The sequence below is a fragment of the Lissotriton helveticus genome, chromosome 12 (genome assembly GCF_964261635.1).
Source record: "Lissotriton helveticus chromosome 12, aLisHel1.1, whole genome shotgun sequence".
Lineage (NCBI taxonomy): Eukaryota > Metazoa > Chordata > Amphibia > Caudata > Salamandridae > Lissotriton > Lissotriton helveticus.
In genome coordinates this window covers 755,546,343-755,573,044 of record NC_136073.1, presented here as the reverse complement: position 1 = coordinate 755,573,044, position 26,702 = coordinate 755,546,343, and positions in this window count along the sequence as shown.

Sequence of the window (26,702 nt, the reverse complement as noted above, 5' to 3'; positions counted from 1 at the left end):
TATTGGAATGGAAAATAATGTAAAACAGAAAGAGGATTTTGTTTGCCTGATTTCGAGTTGCAATATAGAGGTACCGTGTTATTAACACTGTTTGTCCATGTCAAGTGTGTTTTTTGAAGATGCCAAGCTTGTTTCTGGTTCTGGGAACAAGGTTGCCTTTGCACGTGTATTTTTAAGTATATCAGGGTTTGTCAGAATACTGGAAACTCATCTGGTAAGTGTTTTGCAAATCCTGATGGATAGCAAGTGATCATGGAGTTCAATTCGCCAAAAGGCTAGGGGTAGCAGAAGTGACATCACACACCCTGTAACCTTCATTTTCACTAAGCATGGGCGTAAAATCCGCTCCGCTCGCGGATTTTTCGGATTTTCGGCAAATCCGCAATCCGCGAACGCTCGCGAATTTGTCGAAAATCCGTGAATCCGCTCGCGGCGGATTTTTTGCTTGGTTGCGGCGCGCGGCGTGGTGCACGGCGTTCACTTTCCGTCATTTTAGCGTTTGCCGAGTTGTTTTTCTTTGCGAGTGACGCGCCATTTTAGATCTTGCTGCGTGTTCCCGCGGGAGTTTGTCGCCCGCGAATACGTACTCGCGGCTTGCCACCTTGCACAGCACACCTCGCGAGAGTTCGCAATTGCGAACACGTAGTTGCGGCGGAAAGGAACAATCTCGCACTTGCGAAATAGAGATTTTGCAATTTCGCACAAGAAAATCACCAGCAAACAGGATAAACCTTCAGAAAATTATGATTTTTATCAGAATCACTCCTCAGGTTGACATTTGCATGGCCTTTTTTTTTTGCAAGGAGTCCATTTTGGGGGGGGGGAGGAAGGAAGTGCCCCACAGTCTCCAACTTCCTGTTCCTGTCCAGCAGGCTCCTCCCAGTGCTTTGTCCATCTCCTGGTCACTTTCATTTGGATCTGGAGCTGGAAGGATTACTTTTTGTGGGTGCTGCTGGATATTTGGATTTGAGGCCTTTTTGACTGTCTTTGGATCACTTTTGGATTAGAAATCAACTTTCACAAGTAAGTTTGTTTGGGGCATTACAGTTGCTGCAAGTAAAATTTTGGAACTTTTTCAGAACATTAAATAAATTATATTGTGGGTAGCCACAGTATCCAGTAGGACCAGGGTTGGTTAGGGGTGCATGATACAACTGTTTTGTTGAATTTAAACACCATTTAGGCCATGGATGGGCTGGGATTGTGCTGATTTTTGTCTTTTTTTTGGGACTGCTGGTGGGGCCCTTTGCCCAGGGGTGGTGAGTGTTGCATGGGCCTAGTCTTTCTGTGGGGTGTCTTCTTAAATTTAAACATAATTGAGGCCATGGATGGGCTGGGATTGTGCTTATTTTATTGTTTTTTGTCGTTTTTGGGGGGCTGCTGGTGTGGCCTTTTGCCCAGGGGTGGTGGGTGGTGCATGGACTGAGTGTGCCTGTGGTGTGGTCTCACTCTCTTTAATGTAAACATCATGGATGGCATTGGATTGTGGTGATTTCTGGCTGTTTTTCTGTTTTTTGGGGGTGTACTGTTGATGTGGACTGGCCATGTGGGTGGTGGTGGTGGCCATCTTGAGTGCTGGCTGCTACAGGCAACATGTGCTTGGGGTGTAAGGGGCCATTTTGAGGAGAGGCAGTGTCTGAGGCCTGCACTTATTTTGCCTACTTTTCATCCATTATGCCCAGGGGTAGTGAGTGTTGCATGGGCCTAGTGTGTTTTTGAGGGGTGTCTTCTTGAATTTAAACACCATTGAGGCCATGGATGGGCTGGGATTGTGCTGATTTTATTGTTTTTTGTCGTTTTTTTGGGCCTGCTGGTGGGGCCCTTTGCCCAGGGGTGGTGAGTGTTGCATGGGCCTAGTCTTTCTGTGGGGTGTCTTCTTGAATTTAAACATAATAGAGGCCATGGATGGGCTGGGATTGTGCTTATTTTATTGTTTTTTGTCGTTTTTGGGGGGCTGCTGGTGTGGCCTTTTGCCCAGGGGTGGTGGTGCATGGACTGAGTGTGCCTGTGGTGTGGTCTCACTCTCTTTAATGTAAACATCATGGATGGCATTGGATTGTGGTGATTTCTGGCTGTTTTTCTGTTTTTTGGGGGTGTACTGTTGATGTGGACTGGTCATGTGGGTGGTGGTGGTGGCCATCTTGAGTGCTGGCTGGTACAGGCAACATGTGCCTGGGGTGTAAGGGGCCATTTTGAGGAGAGGCAGTGTCTGAGGCCTGCACTTATTTTGCCTACTTTTCATCCATTATGCCCAGGGGTAGTGAGTGTTGCATGGGCCTAGTGTTTCTGAGGGGTGTCTTCTTGAATTTAAACACCATTGAGGCCATGGATGGGCTGGGATTGTGCTGATTTTATTGTTTTTTGTCGTTTTTTTGGGCCTGCTGGTGGGGCCCTTTGCCCAGGGGTGGTGAGTGTTGCATGGGCCTAGTCTTTCTGTGGGGTGTCTTCTTGAATTTAAACATAATTGAGGCCATGGATGGGCTGGGATTGGGCTTATTTTATTGTTTTTTGTCGTTTTTGGGGGGCTGCTGGTGTGGCCTTTTGCCCAGGGGTGGTGGGTGGTGCATGGACTGAGTGTGCCTTTGGTGTGGTCTCACTCTCTTTAATGTAAACATCATGGATGGCGTTGGATTGTGGTGATTTCTGGCTGTTTTTCTGTTTTTTGGGGGTGTACTGTTGATGTGGACTGGCCATGTGGGTGGTGGTGGTGGCCATCTTGAGTGCTGGCTGGTACAGGCAACATGTGCCTGGGGTGTAAGGGGCCATTTTGAGGAGAGGCAGTGTCTGAGGCCTGCACTTATTTTGCCTACTTTTCATCCATTATGCCCAGGGGTAGTGAGTGTTGCATGGGCCTAGTGTTTCTGAGGGGTGTCTTCTTGAATTTAAACACCATTGAGGCCATGGATGGGCTGGGATTGTGCTGATTTTATTGTTTTTTGTCGTTTTTTTGGGCCTGCTGGTGGGGCCCTTTGCCCAGGGGTGGTGAGTGTTGCATGGGCCTAGTCTTTCTGTGGGGTGTCTTCTTGAATTTAAACATAATTGAGGCCATGGATGGGCTGGGATTGTGCTTATTTTATTGTTTTTTGTCGTTTTTGGGGGGCTGCTGGTGGGGCCCTTTGCCCAGGGGTGGTGAGTGGTGCATGGACTGAGTGTGCCTGTGGTGTGGTCTCACTCTCTTTAATGTAAACATCATGGATGGCGTTGGATTGTGGTGATTTCTGGCTGTTTTTCTGTTTTTTGGGGGTGTACTGTTGATGTGGACTGGCCATGTGGGTGGTGGTGGTGGCCATCTTGAGTGCTGGCTGGTACAGGCAACATGTGCCTGGGGTGTAAGGGGCCATTTTGAGGAGAGGCAGTGTCTGAGGCCTGCACTTATTTTGCCTACTTTTCATCCATTATGCCCAGGGGTAGTGAGTGTTGCATGGGCCTAGTGTTTCTGAGGGGTGTCTTCTTGAATTTAAACACCATTGAGGCCATGGATGGGCTGGGATTGTGCTGATTTTATTGTTTTTTGTCGTTTTTTTGGGCCTGCTGGTGGGGCCCTTTGCCCAGGGGTGGTGAGTGTTGCATGGGCCTAGTCTTTCTGTGGGGTGTCTTCTTGAATTTAAACATAATTGAGGCCATGGATGGGCTGGGATTGGGCTTATTTTATTGTTTTTTGTCGTTTTTGGGGGGCTGCTGGTGTGGCCTTTTGCCCAGGGGTGGTGGGTGGTGCATGGACTGAGTGTGCCTGTGGTGTGGTCTCACTCTCTTTAATGTAAACATCATGGATGGCGTTGGATTGTGGTGATTTCTGGCTGTTTTTCTGTTTTTTGGGGGTGTACTGTTGATGTGGACTGGCCATGTGGGTGGTGGTGGTGGCCATCTTGAGTGCTGGCTGGTACAGGCAACATGTGCCTGGGGTGTAAGGGGCCATTTTGAGGAGAGGCAGTGTCTGAGGCCTGCACTTATTTTGCCTACTTTTCATCCATTATGCCCAGGGGTAGTGAGTGTTGCATACTTGCATGTCCGTAGTCTTTCTGTGGGGTGTCTTCAATGTAAACATCAAGGATGGCATGGGATTGTGCTCATTTTTCTGTGTTTTGTCGAATTTTTGGGGTGTATAACTGAACTGATGTTCCTCTGTCTTCCATTGCTTTTAGGTGCACAAGAAGACTCAAGAGAACCACCAGTGCCAGGAAGAAGTCCTGCAGCGGTGTGTGCAGCATAACGTCACGCGACGTCACGTCTGGACACAGAACCCTCTGCAACTCGTGCAACTGCTGCCTGCTGACCTGCTCTGAAGAGGATGGCCCCAAAAAAAGTAACCCGTAGCTCCTCTAGCAAGAAAGGTGCCAGTAAGGAGCAGAAGAAGCAAGTTACCAAGGAGACTGGTGTGCCGCCCGCCCCTTTTTTTGGGAGTAAAAAAAAAAGTATGCCTGCAGCAGCGGGATCTGCTGGGGACCAAGCTGGCAGCACCCCCCCGCTCCATTGGGCTCAGTGCCACCACCACCACCACGCCAACTTAAGTCCAAGCCCTTGAGTGCTGCAGAGGCAGCCAGTATAGTTCTTCAATCACCATCGACCAGTGATGTTGGCTCATCGCAAGAAAGCAGCAGCAATGTCCCTCAATCAACACAGGTTGTTGTAGCTCATCTGACGAGTGTTGAACAACCACAGCCGCAACAACAATCACATGTGCAAGTACAAGCCCAAGTACATGTGGAAGGAGAGGCAGCGCAAGGAGATGCGCAAGCAGAGGTGCATGGAGGGTCACAAGTGCCCACAATAGTTGTTCCTCCCGAAGTAGGGGCACATCAGGAAATCGACAATCAAGGCGAGGTATCATTTGAGGAAGCCACTCCTCCTGCTGATCCTTCATTGTCTTCCACAACCCTAGCAAGGAAGAGATCAAGGGTGGTGTCTACATCTTCTTCAAGCACACCTCCTTCTGATGATACGGATCAAACTTGGGAACCAGCACCACAGCCGTCTGAGAGTGAGGCACACCATGATCCAACAAAGGTACTTAAGCGTAAAAGGAAGCTCGTCCAAAGTCTCAGACTTATGGAGTGTGATGAGGCTCAACAAGAAGTGGCGGATACTGCTGCTGATGAAGACTCTGCCAACGACGACCCAGTCATCATAAAGGTCACTGCAGCCCCAGCGGGCATGCAGCAAACAGACATTTTGACCCTAGCCCGAAGAGCTGCTGCGCGTGATGATGATGATGATGATGTTGTCGATGAGGAGGCAGTGGAAACACCACAATCATTGGAGTTAAGTAGTACACCAACTCGTCCCGCTTCCATATTTCTTTCTGGCAAGAAGAGACCTCCGTCAACCTCGACCTTAATTAGTGGCGGTGAAAGTGGAAAACGTACAAAAGTTGGGCAATCCAGATCCTCCACTTCATCTGGCATTAGCTTCATGACCACCACCACCAGTATCGCCGCCTCCTCCAGGTCCCACAGACACTTCAAGTCCCCAGTTTGGGACTTCTTTACTGTTTGTCCCAAAAATCCAAAGTTTGCCATTTGTACCCTTTGTAAGCTTGCAGTTAGTCGTGGTAAGTCAGGTACCAACTATGGTACCGGCGGCCAGAGTGGTCATCTTGAGAGAAAGCACGCTGTCAAATGGTTTGCGCACCTAGCTGCGATCAAGAAAGGCCAAAATCAAGGAAACGTTGATGTTTCATCTGATGTTGACGAGCAGGAAGAAGACGTGTCAAACACTTCCCTTACACCCAGTACCCCTGTCAGCAGCACACCCAATGTGAGGCACACTAAGAGTGTTGGAGCGAGTGAGACACCAACGCACAAAAGTTCACCAGCGAGCAAAATTGGGTCAACGAAGTCATTATCAGCCCGTAAATGCTTGGTCCAGGGCAACATTAGAACAATGCTTACTTCAGACGTGCCATATGAACGCAACCACCCACTGACGCGTCTGTATAACACTAAGCTGGCTAAAATGCTAGCTGTGGACCTTCTACCTTTTTCTTTTGTAGAAGCGGTAGGTTTTCTTGAATTAGTTGCAACGCTCTGCCCTAAATGGAAGGTTCCGAGCCGGTTCTATTTTGCCAGAGTTGCGGTTCCAGCACTACATGAAGATGTGCTGCAGGCGATTGGGGCAGCTTTGCAGAAGAGTGCTGTTCACACAATACATCTGACAACAGACATGTGGACCAGTGGCCCAGGCGATGATTACATGTGCATCACTGCACACTGGGTCTCTTTTTCAGGTGTTATAGCAAAGCTAAACGCAGGTGTTGACCCGGACCAAGTTTTCAAAGCTGCTCGGAAACATGCGACACTAGCCATGTTTGGCTTGGAGAAAAGTCACACAGCAGAAAACCTTTTGGAAGAGTTTGACAAAAAGGTCTTGACAATGCTATCCCCCCTAAAACGCAAGATTGGTTATGTTTCCACGGATAATGGCGCCAATGTAGTTAAGGCCATGTTCCTTGGTGACCATGTTAGAGTGCCGTGTTTGGCGCACTGTATCAACCTGGTAGTTCAAAAATTCTTGAGTGATAAAGAGAGTCCAGCGTTCGAGGTAATGGCCACCTGCCGCAAAATGTGCAACCATTTCAGCCATTCTTTTAAGGCCCGGAAGCATCTGCGGAGACTGCTACTTCAACGTGGAATGCCAGTGAAAGCACTCATCCAGGAGGTGGCAACACGTTGGAACTCAACCTTCTACATGCTTGAGCGTCTGTATGAGCAGTATACGGTACTCGATCACTATTTCTTGACAGAGGCTACATCTCAGAAGGAGGACCTGCGGATGAGTAAGGCGCAATGGGACATAGTTAAAAGCCTGACAGACATGCTTCGTCCTTTTGAGTTCTTCACGCGTGCAGTCAGCCAGGAGGACTGTAATTTGGGAAAAGCTATCCCATTGTTGTGCATACTGGAGCACCAACTGATGGCGGTTTCTTCTGAGTTTGAAAAAGATGAAAAAAAAAAAAACATTTCATTTTGTCTGAGAAATTATTACATCGCCTACGTGGTGATGAACGTCTTCAAAACATCAACTCAGATCAGCATTACATTTGTGCTACTATTCTGGATCCACGCTACAAAAAGGCGCTGGCAGACAACGCATTCTTTCCTTTCGCTGATGCAGATGTTCAAAAGTACAAACATTGGTTAGCCTGGTCAGCCAAGAGGTTTGAAAAAGAACGGCAGGTTATTGAAGGAGAAGCCAGTACATCAGCATCAGCATCAGCAGGCCATCCGCAGTCACAAGAATCCACTTCTGCACCTGTGGCTGGGGCACAAGTGACCTCTCAGCCGTTAAAGACACCGGCAACTGGATCATCTGCACCACACACAATGACAACACTAACAGTGGCTGGGGAGGAGGATTGGCTAAGTTTGATGGGGTATGGTTCTCGAAAAAATGTCACAGGCACAGCAAAAAGTAAGCAAAGTGGAGGAACAGTTGATGACCTTGAGTCGATGGTGCAGGACTATCTGAATGACTCAACAGAGGTCTTCCTTAATGATGAGCCATTGCAGTATTGGCATGGCAAAAAACAATTGTGGCCACAGCTCTTCAACCTGGCTATAAACTATTTGTCTTGCCCACTCGCAAGTGTGTCTTCTGAACGTGTTTTCAGTGCTGCTGGTGGCATTGTAACTCCCAAACGGAGCCGCCTCTCGCCCAAAAATGTGGAGCGGCTGACAATGATCAAGATGAATCAGCACCTCATACCACCAGATTACAAAGTACGAGAAAGCACGCCGCATGAAGACGAGGAGGACAGCAACGTAGATGAGGGGATTTTTTCTCTGTTCGGTGCCACTGACCTCATCCAGCCTGAATTCGCAGAGTATGATGACGAAATCTTGTTCTTATTCCCTGACACCGAGCCCTGAAAATGAGACAATCAATCAAGAACTTTCTTTTTCGTCCTTATTCACTTTTATTCCTGTGTGCTTTGTGTCTCTCTTTCTTTGTTTTGCACAGTTAATTTAATTCAAACTTTAATCACCTAATCCCAAAAACAAGACCATCATCAGAACTGTCTTCACTTGTTTGCTTATTGATTTGAAGGTGCCGCAGTCTACATTCCTCAGGTTCACAAGTTCTGAAGAACATGCTCCTCTATCCTCCTCCTCCAGACTGCGATTTCCCTCCAAGCAGAGTGCTGGATTACGCACAATGAAGAAAGACTCAGCACTTGTGGGGGTGTTGTACTTCTTTGCGGGTGAGTTGACGGTTTTGGGCCCATTGCTGTGAAGCTCTAATAATGGACAAAAGTGTTTTGGACCAAATATGAGGTGGAAATTTCTTGCCGTTTTTGCTGACTTGCTTGCCTTTGAGGTGCTCTTTGGCGGGGTTCCGGGGGTTTGTGTGTAATTTTTGGTGTCTGTCGAAGCACTGCTGCGACAGTCTAATCTTGATTGCATTTGCTTTTCAGGAAATCCGTGGTGGAAAACAGGAGTTATGATGATTGATGATGATGACCTAGCTGAACAGCGCCGCATTTGGAACGAAGGCCGAGAGATATTGTAAGTATGAGATTTAGCTTTTTTGCTGTTTGGGGGTGTTGTCGGGTGTTTTTTTGCGGGTGGGTTGGCGCCGGCGGGTCTTGCCTGGGGCATTCCTGGGAAGGTCTAATACCGGATAGAAGTGTTTTGGACAAAATCCATAAGGAACAGCCTTTTTTTTGCCATTTCTTCAGACATCTTGCTCAATGTAGCGTTTTGGGGGGCTTCCTGCTGTTCGTGGGTGGGTTGCGGCCGGGGTCTCTGTCGAAGCACTGCTGCGACAGTCTAATCTTGATTGCATTTGCTTTTCAGGAAATCCGTGGTGGAAAACAGGAGTTATGATGATTGATGATGATGACGACCTAGCTGCACAGCGCCGCGTTTGGACCGAAGGCCGAGAGACATTGTAAGTATGAGATTTAGCTTTTTCGCTGTTTGGGGGTGTTGTGTCGGGTGTTTTTTTGCGGGTGGGTTGGCGGGTCTTGCCTGGGGCATTCCTGGGAAGGTCTAATACCGGATACAAGTGTTTTGGACAAAATCCATAAGGAACAGCCTTTTTTTTGCCATTTCTTCAGACATCTTGCTCAATGTAGCGTTTTGGGGGGCTTCCTGCTGTTCGTGGGTGGGTTGCGGCCGGGGTCTCTGTCGAAGCACTGCTGCGACAGTCTAATCTTGATTGCATTTGCTTTTCAGGAAATCCGTGGTGGAAAACAGGAGTTATGATGATTGATGATGATGACGACCTAGCTGCACAGCGCCGCGTTTGGACCGAAGGCCGAGAGACATTGTAAGTATGAGATTTAGCTTTTTCGCTGTTTGGGGGTGTTGTGTCGGGTGTTTTTTTGCGGGTGGGTTGGCGGGTCTTGCCTGGGGCATTCCTGGGAAGGTCTAATACCGGATACAAGTGTTTTGGACAAAATCCATAAGGAACAGCCTTTTTTTTGCCATTTCTTCAGACATCTTGCTCAATGTAGCGTTTTGGGGGGCTTCCTGCTGTTCGTGGGTGGGTTGCGGCCGGGGTCTCTGTCGAAGCACTGCTGCGACAGTCTAATCTTGATTGCATTTGCTTTTCAGGAAATCCGTGGTGGAAAACAGGAGTTATGATGATTGATGATGATGACGACCTAGCTGCACAGCGCCGCGTTTGGACCGAAGGCCGAGAGACATTGTAAGTATGAGATTTAGCTTTTTCGCTGTTTGGTGGTGTTGTGTCGGGTGTTTTTTTGCGGGTGGGTTGGCGGGTCTTGCCTGGGGCCTTCCTGGGAAGGTCTAATACCGGCTAGAAGTTTGTTGGACAAAATCCATAAGGAAACACCAGTTTTGGCACTTTTTGTAAGTTAGGGTTCGTTAGGGTTAGCCCTAGCAGCAGGATTGCATGTGTTTAGGGGGGTTCTATTGCAACGCGGTTCTGTTGTTGTAGAGCACTGTTGGAGCGATGCTGGCTATGGATACTTTTGCTTGCAGGCAAGTGGTTTGAATACAATCCACGGTCTGTATTTGGGCCTACTGTTACTTTCAAAGTACGTTTTGTAACCATTTTTCTGCTAGGCATCGTTTTTGGAGATATGATTGGGTTCTTCTACATTTTTGCGACTGGCTTTAGTAAGGGTCTTGGTGGGAGCATTGCTGGGAAGGTCAAATTTTGTTCTAAAACACAGTAGTACACCCACCTTGAGGGGAAAGATCCGCTATAATATTTTGGCCATACTTATTGATCCTTAAAAAGGTGACTCAGACAGAGCACGCAATTTCAAAAATATTGTACTGTCTATTAGGGAAATCAAAGTGTCACTTTTTGAACCACACAGCGTACATACCTTTTATTTATTTATCAGTGGTATTGTAATAGCACTTCCTGTTTTCCGTTCAATAATTACAGGCCGGGTTTCAGTCAACATCCGCCAGGCAGGCAGTGGACAGGGTGTCTCTTCTGTCAGTGGTCACCACCACATTGATGGACGAAGCGTCAGCTGGAATGGAGGAGTGCCGCCAATAAGAGGAATTGTTTGCTGCATGCAACTTACTTACCAATTTCAACAGGACAACTCCAACAACATACGCAATACAGATACAGTATCCATTGTTGTCTTTTATTCTATGAGTGTGACTGCATGTGCTTACCTTTAGTTTGTAACCAAAGATTGTCTGTAAACTCTGTATCTTCAATTATTGTTTGTCCATGCTCTGCTTTTTTTTTCTTCTCTCAACAAAACCTACCCAAAAAGAAACCCCCATTCCCATCCATTTTACAAACCCTAACCCTCTTCCCCCGGGCTGTGTTGTTTTGCTTGATGTCTGACTAAAATGACATCAATAATTCCACACACTTGCTGGGGAGGATAAGGTGATAGCAGCAACAGGCTGGTGAAGGAATACGAGGATATCTTCTAGACTTACTCAGCTTCAGTACTATATCTTCTAGTAGTAGTAGCCAATGTCAAATAAATTCAACGCAAGTACTAGTTATACTTGCAAGCAAATACTTTACCATTTGTTAGGCTACATTATGGCACTGTTCTAGTGTACTGTCACCTGCTATTTTCTCGATCGTACCGTAACCGTTGTAATGCTACAGTAAGGAGGACAAACAAGGTTTCGTTTTCTTTTTTTCCATAGGCATGCAACTGCCACTGTGTCACACCACTAGTACCACCGCAATGAGGAAATGTCACCCGCCCAGGATTGACAACGTTAATCCCCATTTCACCTGGAGCCAGCCCTGGGCCTAGCCCTAATTTCTAACACAAATTACAGGTAAGATAAGCGTTTGGTGGGAGGTAGTATAATGGAGTATTATTTCGGAGTAGACAAGAGATTGACGGTTGTACTACTAAAGTCCTACGACTGTTCAGGAAAACAAAGTTACTGTTACACCCCCGCCCCCCACCCACCAGACTGAAAAGCAGTAAAAAACAGGTATGGTCAGATAAAGTTGAAAAATATATTTATTTAGCCCTAACAAAATAATCTCCCTCACCCACCCTAACCCCAACGATTGTCTCTGAAACGTCCCAAAACGATCCCAACTCCCAAATCCCACCCCCCAAAAGTCTATAAAAAAAGGGCAAGGGACACTCGACTACTGGAGGGTGCTGGTGCTGGTGCATGATGCGGCATGGGCATCATACTCCTTGCGGAGGGTGGCAAGCTCGGAGCGGAGGCCCTTAACCAAGTTCTTATACCTCAGGACCTCCTGCTCCAGGTTGGACATGCGGACTCGTAGGCGGCGTTGGCGTTCCTTGCAGCTCCTGTGGGGGGCAGCTGGTATTTCGGTTGCTTGGCGGTGGCGGTCGGCTTTCTTAGCCCGGCTCGGTCCCGCTGGCTTAGTCACGGAGGAGGATGCAGTGGTCACAGTCGAGGATGTTGCCCCGCTCGACTGCGTGTCCTCCTCCTCCTCCAGGGCCACCAGCCGCCGATACTCGGCGACTGTGGCCTCCAGCCTCCGTTGCCGGGCCAATCTAGCCTGCTCCCTCCTTGTTGTTGATTTGGAAGGAGCAACTATATGAAGAAAGAAAGACATAGTCTGTAACCAATGCTCCTTATTAATAACACAAAGTGATTGAGCCGAAAGTTGGGTCACAGAGTACAAGTAGCAAATTGAAAGCACAGTACATAACTATTGAGGACAGTATCTATGTAACCTCCCACTTCTGCATCCTTGCTCTAACAGTAGTGGTAGTTTAATGAACTAATTCTACGACCACTATGGACTTCCATTACAGTCGACTATGACAGTACACCAGTCTTATTCTTCTTCTTCTCTCTTGTTTAGGGAAATGGGTACGTTATCTTATGCAAGCCGGCAGAATGACATGGACACAGCACAGTGAAGTTGCACCCGAGAAAAAAAGTTGCACACCATGATGATTGAGACAGACTTGCGTTACTGTACCGGTCCAGTACATGCAGGTGGTGAAGCTATTACTTTTCTATTACGGGTGGCACTGAGAATACTCTGTTACAAGGGCTACTGCTTAATTAATTTACCTTTCACCCTACAGTGCAAATGAGTACTAGAAAAGGAAACTGAAGAAGCTAACTAATTTGATTATCTATCACTTCACATGGGACGTTTTTAATGACAGATGAGATGACTTTAGGTGCTTTGCTTAATATTGAGTGAACAGTGATACACCCACACATGAATGACGTACTACAAGTAAACTAAAGTTATTAAGAGAGGTACGGAGTGTCCACCGTAATAACCAGATATATGCTGTGAATGCAAACGCAATACAAAGTACTGCTACTATTCATGGTAGTATTGGACACATTTACAATTTCTTTTCCTTGCCTTCCCTGCACTGGGACGGACGTGCGGGTGCGGTGGTACATGCTCTGCAAGGTAACACTTACTTCACCTGGCGACCATCTACTCTCTCTAGATACACATGTGCTATGTAAGAGTCAGAGAATACCATGCTCCAGGCATCCATTCAGTCAAAGTATACGCACACATACAGTTTCTGTTTCACCCACCCAGGCTGCTGTCCTTCCACCCATCCTTGCTTCATCATTGACCCAGCCATGCACCATACCATATTCTTTCCTTCCCAGCCACCTCTGGGTCCAAGCAAACACATATCGTTCTTCTTTGCCAGCCATCATACAAGTTCGCGTCCCACTTACTTACACCCTTCTTTCGCTTTTCGTTCATCCCATCCATCACGTTCGTCTAAGAACTTATTGGGATTCTTCTCACCAAAAACTTCACAGCTAAGTCGAAGTACATTTCGAGGAGGCTACTACCTGGTTGATTTGTAATTGTAATACACCCGTGCAGAAAGCACACTATGCAGTCTTCAATCTCAATAAGTAAGGAATATATAGCTTACCTGTTTCCGCCACCACCGTTTGATCCCCCACAGGAACGGCCACCAGCTCTTCTACCGCCGCCTCCTCCCCAGAGGCCTCCGAGTCCAAGTCCAACACAGCCACCTCCGCGCTGGCCCCGTCACCAGATGTTACACCTACAAAGTACATTTAAGAATGTTAGAATACACCACTCACTACTATATAATATTTGGTCTAGGAGAAATGTTAAAAAAACAGAATACAATGTAATAATTTGTGGCTGTCTACTCCATAGTAAAAATGTCCCATTTTCCAGGGAAGGCTGTTGTCTTGCTGCACTTTTATGCACAACTGATGAATGCTTGCTTTTGATTTTTAACACGCACCACTTTTTCTCCTAACAGACAGAAGCTTGACTCCTGAGTCCTAAGAACACGACCAGGATCAAGTTCAAACTAGGTGAGAGTTCGGCTCGACCACAAGAAATGTGTCCAATTAATCGTCAGCACTAACCACTTTTCCGTTTACAGTTAAATAGTTTTATGACAAAGTAGATTTTAATAAATGTGTTTACTTTTAATAAAGCTTTTACACTTAAATAGACTCTGTGGTTTTTGTTCCTCTAGACTAGAGTGGATGAGCTAAAGGTTTTGGAATTTTTGCAAGCATGAGTGCCTCTGACACTTCTTGACTGTGCTGTGACTCCGTACTACTCTCTTGTCCTGCGTACGATAATCTAGAGATCATTGGGGATCTATAATCGGTGACTTCGGGAGCTGAATGACTCTGCCACACTATCTAGTCAGTAAGGAGACAGTGCATAGAGGTATTGCTGAATATAATGGGAGTCCAATGGAATTGCCAAATGTCCAATCTTAGTTAGCTACACAGACAGACTAATAAGAATAGTCTAGTAATACCACAAGGAGTCATATTCGAGGCAGGATAAGAATTTATATCCAGTCTACAAGAAGATCAAAGACGATTTAGAAAAAATCGAATGAGGAACGCTAGGAAAAAATAGGTACTGTTTATTAAAATGTAAACTTACTGGGGCCAGCAAAGGAGCCCTCGCCTGCCCGATCCTGGCCTGCATCCTCAGCACCCTCCTCCTGTGTCCTCTTGCCCTTGGGGGGAGCTGATGTACAACATGAAAGAAAGAAAAACCAGAAAACATGGATGAGATTTTTCAACCAAATCAAACATTTCAAAAGAACAATAACAACATATTTTGGAAAAATAGCAAATAGATAGACAACTATTCCACGGGATCTATCTCATGTGGTATACTACGTTATTCGTATTGCCTGATTTGCGGAACGTTGACTTAGAAAGTTCCTATGTAACTCAATAAACAGACTACTAAAGAGGTTTGCCTAGGCCTGGCACTGCAGGCAGCAGTGCGCAACACGTGACAGACAAAGTCCATCCTGCTTGCAGATCAGTGAATACTCAAACTATCAATCCACCCGCCACCACCGCCACTATTTCTTCTGATAGCCATGTGACTGTCTAAAGGAAGGACTGGACTTCAGTCTGTTGGGGCTGATTTATAAGTCCCTTGCGGAAGTTGCGGCTGATTTTCCTCCATTGTTGCGTGCCTTTTCTGACGCAGCGGCAGAACACAAGACTCGCCATGGTGTTGGTGCGGCGTATATATTAAAAAAAAAAACACATATGGGCATATGGGCGATGCATCACGTTGTAAAGCCCTGCGCCATCAGGGGGCGTTCCGGAGCAAGGGAGGGCGTACCTGCGCAGGAACGAATCCTAAAAGTGGCTGAGGGAAATCTACAAGATGTCAATCAGTCACTTTTAGGACAATGATGCATGACTCAAACCCTGCGCGCTTGAAGCCGACGTACGGCTTGATGCAGCATTGGGGAGATAGGGTACCCCAGAGCATTGCTGGAGCTGCGCCATCGTTGGCACGCAACTCCAGCAATGCGCTGCCTTTACGGCACAGATGCGTAAGGCTTCTGTGACGTTTTGGGCCAATGGGTGGTGGTGGCATGGCACACAATTACTGCCGCATCCCTGCTACTTTGCAGGGATGCGCCGGTAATTGAAAATATGACCCTTACTGTCTAGCATTACGCAGTTCTTTTCTTTACAGTACACTCATACATAATTTCTCAGGCCAATGAAATGCTTCTGAACACAACATACAAAACAAAGAAGCATAGTAGCAAGCAAGGCTACTGAGAAGGAGAGCAGTGCACCTGAAATGCATAGAAGATTTTGAAATATAATTTACCTCAATGTAATCGGCAGCATTATTGCTCTTGGTAAAGAACAAAGATTTGCAAATAACAGAGCAGGATAAAACAGAGTAGTAAATGTACTACTACTACTACTCACCAAGCCCGGGGACCTCTACGCCGAGCGCGTCCAGCAAGTCCCGCTCCCGGTCCATGACATCGGTCCAGCGGTGGGTGGCCTGGTTATATGTGCGCCGGACCCCAGAGATCTTGTACATGGCCCGGCACACCTTCTCCCACCGCTTGCGACGCTCCCGGATGCCATAGCCGGTCGCGATCTTGCCGCCTCCCAGGATCGTCTTGGGGAGGCGGCGCTGGACGTGGAAGATCAGTGCCGCCACTTCCTCCGCGCTGAAGATCTCCCTCGGGACCACTTGCTCCCCCCTTAAACGCCCGCACGGGAGCCGGGCACGGGGTGCGGGACCCTTCCCCTTCTCAGGGTGCTTCCCGGCTCCCTTTACCATGGTCTGGGCAGAAATAAACTTAAATGATAAAGAAGAAATAGAATAGTGAAGAAGAAAAGAAAAGAGTTTAAAAAAGTAGTTTAAAAGTAACTAAAAGCTGCAGAAAACACAAAAATATAGAGCTAGAAAAATAGAGGGTTAGATAATAAGTAAAATTAGATCAAAAAAACTTCAAACAAGCAAAGGATGGCAGAGATTGAGAGAGGATAGAGAAAGCATGCCCAGAACCATAGCAATGAATGAGAAACAAGATGGCCGCGCCCGTTCACGACCGCGTGGGTAAGTTCGCGCGAGATTTTCCTTGCGAGTACGCGCGAAATTGTACTAGCGAGCAGCACACTTTGCGAGATTACACATAGCGGGCGGAAACGGAATTACGTCACGCCAACAAGATGGCCGCGCCCGTGTACGACCGATAGGGTAACTTGGCAAACGTATAGCTAGAAGCGCCTCGCGAACACGCGCAAGATCACGCGAACATACACGTCGCAACAAAAACAATTTTGTATTCGCACGTATTCGCGGCTTCCGAAATCGATCTCGCACGGATTCGCGCCCCAAAAAACGCGCGAAATTGCAGAAAAAACGATTTTAGCTAAACTGAAAGCAATGAGCAGGTGCAAAAGTTCAAACTTAACATTAGTAACATTCAAGGTAGTGCTTCCTGATGGGCCCCTCCAGAGTTTGCAACTATTCTATGACCCTGCTATGACCCAAACAGCAGGCTCATAGAATAGCACCATAAAGGTCCTGTGAAAAAAAAATTTCACTGCAACAAAAAGCAAATTACAGATAAGGAAGGAAGCAGGTGCCAGCCAGACTGGAACTTTCAAAATTACTGACACATTAATGAAACACAAATTAATTGATGGCAGTTGAAGAAGGGCAGGTGTGCTTGCTTTTTTCAACCACCATAATCTACAGTGATAAATAAACCTAATAGGTGCCAGTGAGGATGTACTAGAGGGTGGCATGGGTGTCCCAGAGGGTGGCAGTGGTGAAACAGAGGGTGCTGTGAACCTGTGATGATAAACCAGACGTAGAAACAACATAGTCGCGGCCGTTGCAAGCCGAAAAGTAAGTTCGCAATTGCGAACTTGTCCCAAAATCGGCGCGAACACGCGCCAACACAAAAAACGGAAAAATCCGCAAATCCGCTAGAGTTCGCGGATCTTCGCGGATTGCGAATCCGTAAATACGCAAATTCGCGGATTGCCAATCCGCAAAATCCGCCCATGCTTAATTTTCACACACACACATGCTTACACATACTCACACTTACAAACTCTTTCTCCTTAAACACACTCTCACCCGTCAGCACGCACACAGCCCACATTTAAAAGCATTTGCTGGTTAAGTACCTCAGCTGCCAGGGAAGTTCATATTCCAGTTAATTGTGCAACTACTTTTATTGCACTAATAGAGAATAATGTGCTATTATTCACTAATAATGTATTATATTGACAGAAAACAAAAGAGAGTGGAGCCCCGATCTGCCCCTGTGATCCAAGCACTGATGTTGCCATCTCTGAAGCAAGGGGCAACCCAGGAGTTGCAGCTGGATGCCTGGTGACCCCGAAATGACGTCCATGAAAGTGATGTTTCTTGTGTTTTTCTCATTTTAGGTCGAGCTTCGGCCCAAAAACTTAAGATTTTATTAAAACGATGCATAAAATAAACTTACTCATAGGTAGGGTGACCAGAATTTCATAGCTGCCAAGGTTTCAGATTGCCATGTGTGACATTTCAATAATTTCAGTGTAATTATGAGTGACATTTCAACGACTATGAGTGACACTTTCTTGCGAGCAAAATCAAGTAATATAGAATGGGGGAAACCTATAAATATCAGAAATTACACCCATTTGAACAACAAGAAACTAAGAAAGTCTAAAAACTGCTGCAAAGCACCAGACATGGAATGGCACTCATCGGAGGCAGACTGCACGACCACAGTTCTCAGTAACAGAGGGCGGGCAGGCACTGCAGCGGCTCAGAAGATGATCTCATTGATATGCAGGTCTACATGGCAGCATAAACTTCACGAGACGGTGTAGGATCTACTTAAACGAATGCAGGATTTACCTGAAAATATATACTTCCTTAAACAAGAACACAGGTAGCCATTGGACAGAAAATGTCCACCTCCACAACTGCTGATACTCTCGAGATACGCAATGAAAACATATATATACACAGGTTAGCAATGCACTCTAGGGCAAACATATGTGTATACTTCAAATTACGCTGATCCTGCATGGAATGCATTGAAAGTCATGCTCTGTTGCATGAGGTTCGTGCAGCAAGTACAGTCTCTTTGGTGCTTCTCAAAACGCATTTTCCTCCTTGAATGCTTCCCTTGAGCTACCTCGGCAAAGACAATAAGAAGTCCACCACAGTTTGAAACTCTGGTATTGAAAGCAGCGTGTAGTGCCTGATAGTGAGTCAACAGCTATGTATCGGGGCTTTTACTGAAGCCTGCAAGTGCCACACTGCTATACAAACCTACTCACTGTACTGGGGTGCTGTGGTGTGGCACTGTATCAGCCTGTCGCTTGGTGGTTAGTGGTGCTGTTACTAATACAAAAACAATGAAGTGACAGTTCGCTTTCGCTAACTCATAGTGCTGTGCAAGTGAGAGCTCTCTCACAGCCACAAGAGAAGCGTTTCTCATCAAATTAAACTGACGGGCAGGCCTGCCAGTGCATCTGCAGGTGTGATGCATATTTTGCTAGTGATAAAAACAAATCTTTCATGACACCCGAAAATTGCTAGTAATTTGACAGGTGTGCATTGTTTAAAATATATTGCCTGATTTGGTGCGAAATAAAAGTGAATATGTTTTTGTCTTTTACTCTGCGTTTTATAATAGGGGAAAGACACAGCTGATCTACATTTTCTCCTTTCTTTAGAAGTGAGTTGGTGTGCTGCCTTGTGCTGATGGCCGGCTGTTTGTGTTTTGAACCAAGGTGTTACCGAGTCTAAATATGAGCCTCTGACATGCAAATGAACCAATGCCTTGTCAGTGAGCTGCTGATTGCTCTTTCAGTGTGCCAGTAAAGCAGGGAGAGTCACCTCCTGCGGGTCTCACAGCATGTGCCTAGCCTCGACTTTTTCACACTACCTCTGACACAGTAAGGTCCTCGACCCTGACTCAATATTAACGTATGGGGCTGGATGCCCCTATAGTACACCCCTGCCTCGCAACCTCTTAAACTTGTATTGGAGCAGAATTTGAAAATCACAACTTTCCCGTGAAAAAAATTTGATTTTCCCACGTACTTACTTAATTAAGCACTTAATTAAGCAGTCTAAGCGTGTGCACTGGGGTGGCGTCAGGGCCTTCAAGGTTAAGAGGCTGGGCACTCGCCATGTCCTCTGACGTTTCCTGGTCACTGAGTTTATCACCCTAATTACAAGCACCTTGACGCCTACAAAGAGGATCAGGGGTCTATGCTAGCGACCTCGACGGGGAGGACTTCCCCGAGAGGCCAAAACTGCGGACTTTACATTCTGCTGGGTACCAGGAGTGTGTGAGTTAATTTTCTTTCGTGTCCTACGAGGGCAGGCGCTAACATCAACATATGTGCATTAAGAATCACTGTCTGACCTGAGCCTCGTGTCCAATCTCGCTATAGGTGCAGCTGCCCATCAGGTCTGTCCCTCTCACATCCCCCAGCGCCAGCCTAGCCCAGGAGAAACCACGGATCCGACGCGGCCCACTCGGTGTCTTAAGAATGAAAAGAAAGCAGTCTTCTCTCACCAATCATCATGGTGCCTGCCTCCGGCCCGGTCGTGCTGTTTCCTGTGGGGCCGGCTTCTCGCATTTGGACCTTCTGCCCATGCGAGTGTCCCCGACACTGGAATTGGCCTGTGCGTGAACATGCTACATAAATACTAACACTGTACTTAAAAGAAAATCTCTATTAACACCTGCTCCACGTGTTAAATCTTTAATAGGCCGACTAGCCTGTGACCTTGCGCACGTTTGAAATCATGGCTGAACCAGCAGAAAAACAAATGAAAAGAGATTTCCAGCCTTTAGCAGCAGGACTCAAGGACCTCTCTCTATCCAGCTAGGTCCTGATCCCAACTGGAATTATTTGCGAGGCACCAAAATGAAGAAGTTACAGACCGTTACTGTTAAAGTGTCACAGTCTCAGCTGACTCGCACTATTTATTATCCTCGCAACCTGATTGAGGCCGATGCAATAATCACATACAACACAGCCAACAGCTAGAACTGTCAGAAACCTGCTTTAAATTACCCCGCGCTTTTGAGAGAGAAAGCCAGAAACTCACAGTTTGTCAGAGCCTGGACCATCAGCGAGTTCTTCTGTAACACGGGTACGGCGCCCACTGACTGCAGGCAGCTGTCGGAAGGAATTATTTCTGTAATGTAAATAATTCTAGACACACATTCGGGTAGCTGCATTGCACCCCTCTGTCTCTCCTACTGTAATTTGACTTGTTGCAGCGCCTCTGCACTGCGAGGTAGGCTCGGACTGAGAGTGACCGTTTGCCCTCCTCCTCCTCAGTCAGTGAGTCCTCGACTCGACCAGGCCTGTCGTGTCCGACCAATGCAAGGACAGTCGATCACTCTACCTATCCGCAATTGATTCTAAGCAGCACCACCGGGGTCAAATTTCCTGCAGTTGCTCAGACTGAGAGAGCTGAGCCACACGGTGGACACTGCTGCGCCTTAATGATTAGCGCAAAGAAGCCCAGCGCCTCCCACAAGGTAACTCAGGCAGCACTTCATTACGTAACCTCCGCTCCAAGCCGCTCCAAGCCGTGTCTTAAGTGCAAAACATAACCTGTCAGGCTCTAGTCTGAGTCTCCTGCCTGCTGCACTCCGATCATTCCCCGCCGTTTCTGCCTACTTCCTCCGGACGTGACGGCACTCTTTTAATCCCGGCCCCCATGGTGATTAACAGCAGTATCGACTGCTGAGAGGGCAGCCCCTCCCCCCTGCAGTGTGTGTGTGATTAGTCTGATTAAGCCCCGAGCCGCGCCGGGCTGCAGCAGCATTCTTGGTTCCCGTTGAGCATGCCTGGCAGGTGGTGGCAAAATGCGTGACAATGCATTTCAGTGCGGTGATGCGGATCACCGCACTGAAATGCGTGAGTGTCACACCTGATGCGTGACGCTTGGCAGGACTGGAATTTCAAAGCAAAAAAAACGAGACATTTCAGAAAAATAGAAGAAGGACTATAATTTTAGGTCAAGCGAGCGCACAGAATGACAGCATTCCTCAGCAGAGAATTACAAAACCGGCAGTAAGAACATACACAAGATGCTATTTTTAAACCCAGTAGCTTGCCTGTGAATTAAATTGCTCTCTTGGAACAACTGCTATCTATCCCCGCTTTGTAAAACAAAAAAAACCTCCCCCCGTTTTTAGTTGACCCTCTCCAAAAACCAGGACATGAGCTAAATTTCTCAAAATATGCCCGGATAACTGGTGAAAAACAGGGACCATGCTGGCAAATCCGGGACGCCTGGTCACCTTAGTCATAGGGGCCTTCAGCCAGGACTCTTTATCTATTGGTCCACTAATGTGTCATTCACATTTTTCTTCAGCTCCCTAACCACTTCCGCCATCGGATGACTCAGCGCGAGTGTCGGCATTTTGCTCTTTCACAAGAAGCACATCCTCAGTATTTCCATTCAGTGCCCGAGACTATAGTGTCACTGTGTGATTTTTCACACCAAAGAATATTTCACGTTTTTATTGCTCAAATCTTTTTTATTCTGTGGTTAATAACACATACTCTCACCTACATCCAACAGCCAGTGAAGGGTAACAATGGGGAGTGAGGGTGTAACAAGGGAAGAAGGGCTGGGCATTTTTAGTTTTTAGACTTTTTTTTATATTTGCGACGGCCTCTCAGCTCCCCCGACAATAATGTTTTACAAAAACCATGACAAAACAAGCATTGACAAAGCCAAAAGGCAGGATTGAATTTGTTCCTAGTTATGTCATCATCGCCTGAATGCGAGACCGACCTACATGAAAACAAGCAAGATGAGGCAGTAACCTGGAGGCTTAAAGCCATTGCTTTTCATGGATGGCAAGACATTTACCAATGGGTGTATGTAGAGCAAGGGGCATCTCTGTGAGACAGGAGTGATCCCATGGTGCAACACAGGCAGCATTGAACTTTGTTAATCATATCCCACCGCTGTTGTGTATGTGTGTGGCACTCATCTCCAGCTTCCTAAGCCAGTGTGTTTACTGGGCCTACCCTGGGTACCGCTTAGCATCTCAGGGACGACTAATGCCTCATCGTGTAGGGTAAAACCATCAAAATAATCCCAAAGCAGGGGCAACATGAGCTGTTGTTCCTGCCTGCAGAAAGTGGCAAATATTTGGATACAGTCTATCCTCCAGGAGCTGAGCAGTGAGTACAGTGCCGCCCAAAGCAAACTTCCCAAATGTCCATCTTAAGCCAGGGCATCATGATTTTGAGCTCAATACCATTTGGCTGTTTGATGGATACAAATCTCGCAGCGGCCCCGTAGTTGTGGGAGGAATCTCTGCACATCTGAATCAGAGTGCAGGGACCTCACCCCCACAGCTGCGGGGCGCCCGACACGAGTGCAGAGCCCCTTTGTGAATCAGGCCCATGGTGTCCTCCTGACTCCCAAGTTGTCTCTTTTTTCTGTCTTTTCACAAATGGGGCTTTGCTTTTGGGGGTTAACTAAACTTGAAGGGTTAAGCACAGTCAGCTGATGGCACATCAGCTCAAACCAAGATCGAGTGTAAATTTCAGTGTGGGAGAAAACAACAAGACATTGATTATCACTAAGCTCTGGCAATGCTCCTCTGTCTTGGCCTTTGGCATCTGTGAGTAGTGTGATGCCGAGGCCCACTTGCAACAACAGTGGTGAATCTCTACCCTGACCTTCATGAGGGAGAGCACTGAAGAATGTTGGTGGTGTCTATGGAGTGGGTGTGGCCAGTGGTGGAAGTGGGCAAGGCTAGTAATGGAAGTGGTACGCAACAGTGTTGGACATGTGCCGCGCCAGTGTTGGACATGGGCTTCACCAGTATTGGGCATGGGCCGCACCAGTGTTGGACATGGGCCGCACCAGTGTTGGACATGGGCCGCACCAGTGTAGGACATGGGCCGCACCAGTTTTGGACATGGGCCGCACCAGTGTTTGGACATGGGCCTCACCAGTGTTTGGACATGGGCCTCACCAGTGTTGGACATGGGCCGCACCAGTGTTGGACATGTGCCGCACCGGTGTTGGACATGTGCCGCACCGGTGTTGGACATGGGCCGCACCAGTGTTGGACATGGGCCGCACCAGTGTTGGACATGGGCCGCACCAGTGTTGGACATGTGCCGCACCAGTGTTGGACATGTGCCGCACCAGTGTTGGACATGTGCCGCACCAGTGTTGGACATGTGCCGCACCAGTGTTGGACATGTGCCGCACCAGTGTTGGACATGGGCCGCACCAGTGTTGGATATTGGCCGCACCAGTGTTGGATATGGACTACGACCCCCTAAAAAACAAGTTGTCACCCACACTTATTTTTTATATGTTACACGCTAGTCAGGAGTATTCTGATTAGTCCGGGAGTGCTACTGGCTCTAATGTGATAATGACAATGACTGTTTTCCATGACACCAGTCATGACTTGGACAGCTTGTAACTGCCCGATCACATTAGAACAGGTGCCTCCTGAGGAGATGGGTGCTTCTGAGTGAGGCTGGCAACCCCTCGCTGCACTCCACAGTCAAGAGCAGGTGAAGGAAGGGATAGGGACAGGTCTTATTTTTTAAATACTCTCCCGTTGCTTTGCTCCAGATCAAGGAGCCCGCACATTGTGTTCTTTTTTGCTTTCACTTGAAATTTGCTCTTTGTTTTTAGCCTTCCCTAAGTGAGAAAATACTCAAGGAAATTCGTGTATGAATTGGGAAAATCGATGTATGCCCCTGAAGTTTATAATTTCCCTCTTTGCTTTGGCCAAAATACATGTACCTTTTATATGGTGTTCTCTCACCCTTCCTAGAGTTGTGGATATGAAGATCTTGCATCCACATCGTCATCGACCAGATAAGTCCTTTTTTTTACACAGGGCAGTGAACCTGTGAAATTATGTATGAAACCTACTACTAATAATAGATTGGAAAACAATGTTCAAACCTTCTCAACAAGCAGAATAGGGAGTGCAAGTTATCAAACTTTGAGATGGCCCTAGGCAAATAAAAGTCTCAAAAATGAGATATGATTTTATATTAATATTCCAACTTCATTATCCTGTTCATCAACCCAACAGTAAAAATACCATTACATTGTGTCATGTTTTCTCTTTATTTATATCAGGAACTACTGAACATATTTACACCAAAACAAGCAAAGGATCTAAGGGCCTAATTTTGAGTTTGGCGGACGGAGTATGAAACGCTGCCGTGGTGGAGTACTTTACTCCATCCATGGCGACGGTACGCCTCCCACCAACATTACAGATGGCGGCCATCACGGTGGATCCTGTAAATGCATTGAAAGATTTGGTGTGTAGGAGACAAAATTCCTACAGGTCTAATGCAACTTTTAGAGCCGCCCCACATATCACCAATCTGGATGACATTTTAAAAGCATCAATATCCTATGCTTTGTGGGGGGGGGTTTCTTCCGATTCATCATGGAGTCGGAAGGTGTAGATGAAAAAACTCTTGCCCTTTTGGAATAACCCAAGTAATCCCACTGCAGAGTCTCTATGGCCAATCTGTGATATATGCATAAACAAACCCACACCAGATGTCTTGGAAAACAAACGCAAAGAGCAGTGTTTAATATGATTATTATGACCTCTTAAATGCCCATCTAGTTCAACATTTAACAATATAATTAAAGGTCAAACCTAGCAGGATCTATTCACAAATTCAAAAGGTTATTTGATGAATATTTTATAATTATAGCATGTGTAGAGTGGAGCGCATATTAGCCACAGAATTCTGGTGTGCATTGCTCGCCTTCAAATTAATAAAAACCTTGGATGTTTCTCAATAATCATAATTTACAAATTAGCTCTAAAATGTCACTATATTTTGACACATCGGGTATGCTGTAAGTTTAAAATGATTACCCCTCTGAGTGAAGAATATTTAGCAATATGTATATTTGCAAGAAATTGTTTTTACAAAGGGCTTAATATTGCAGTTTTCAGGACTCTTGGTGCTCTAAAACGAAATTATACTATTGCCCAATTTATAGTTACTCAGTTTATTGACCTCTAAGGGTGAAAGGTTAAGCTTGTCCTTCTAGAACTTAAACTGGCGACTTGCTGATCACACCAGCAGAGAACTCTTAATGTGTGAAGCCACCGTGCTGGCATATGTGCAAGGTGTGGATGGGTGCTTTCATACTTCCAGGGTCTTTGGATACAGCATCTTCACCACAGGGTTGGGTCGATTATCTGGAATTACATCGAAGTCAAAAATAGCAACCTAAAAAGTGCTTCATTCAATACATCTCCTACTACTATGTCATCCAGGTAACCATACATTTACTATTCTTAACTCCAAGAGTTCTTTTTCGATGAAGTGGATGCAATGTTTTTGTTATGAGATATATACTATGCAATGCAGTGAGCATATAACTTTGGGTAATGATACCACGAATGATGCAGAGTTCCTTTTTAAGATCAAAGCCTTCAGCTCACTCATTGTACCCCTATAACACACCATTCAACATGTGAATATCTTAGCGATGTTGTGAATTGGGAATAAGTAATCTTGAAGTGATTAAGATATTTGTGTAGCCACTCATTTTTCCAGACACATATACATTGAAATATAAATATTTTTAATAGATTTGAGACCATTATTTTTATAGCACATGGTCTCAAAAGTGGCGGCTCCTCTGCTAAGGCGGAGGAGTGTCGCCCCACTGCTTTCAGCAGTGTGACTAATGGAAAAATAAATGTATAATAACTCGTTGTTATTATCATCTTATTTGTTCCTGCTGCTGCGTCTTTGTGGGGCGGGGCTGCTCTGCTCTCAGAGCAGGTGGGAGGAGTTGTGTGCACTCTATAAGTGTGTAATGACTGTTTGGTGGGCCCTCTCACGCCGGCCAAACAGTCATGTGCACTTTGCATGTTCTCCACCAAAGCTACAGCCTGGGTGGAGAACATGCCCAGACCCCCATTCCCTGACTGCGCGCCAAACCACGGTGCTCAAACCAATCACAACGCTGCATTGCAGCGTTGTGATTGCTCAGGGGAACCTGGGTGCTTCCTATTCTGGCCGATCGGAGGGACGATGGGGAAACACGACAGAGGAGAGACAAGACATAGCAAGGAGGTAAGTTTTAATTTTTTCTTTACCCCCCTCCTCCCACCACCCCTGATCTGTGCCAGCCTCCACTGGGTCTCACATGTCCCCCACACACCTATGTGCTGGTGTCATCACTCCCTTAAAACGTTCTGATGTTATGCTGTCTAACACATAAATAAATCCAGAGGGTCATGATTCCCATTTTACAAATCCCTGGTGTATTTTATCTCAGATATTATTGACTGCTGTGACTGCACTGACAAACACCAGCGTAAAGGCCCTCACCATCACCATAATCACTGGTGCCCCACCCCCGCATATGATGCGGTCATGCCTGACAATTTCCTACAATAATGTTCCCCCTACAAAATTCTGTTGTCATCCCCAAATTAATATGCCAGTGCCATA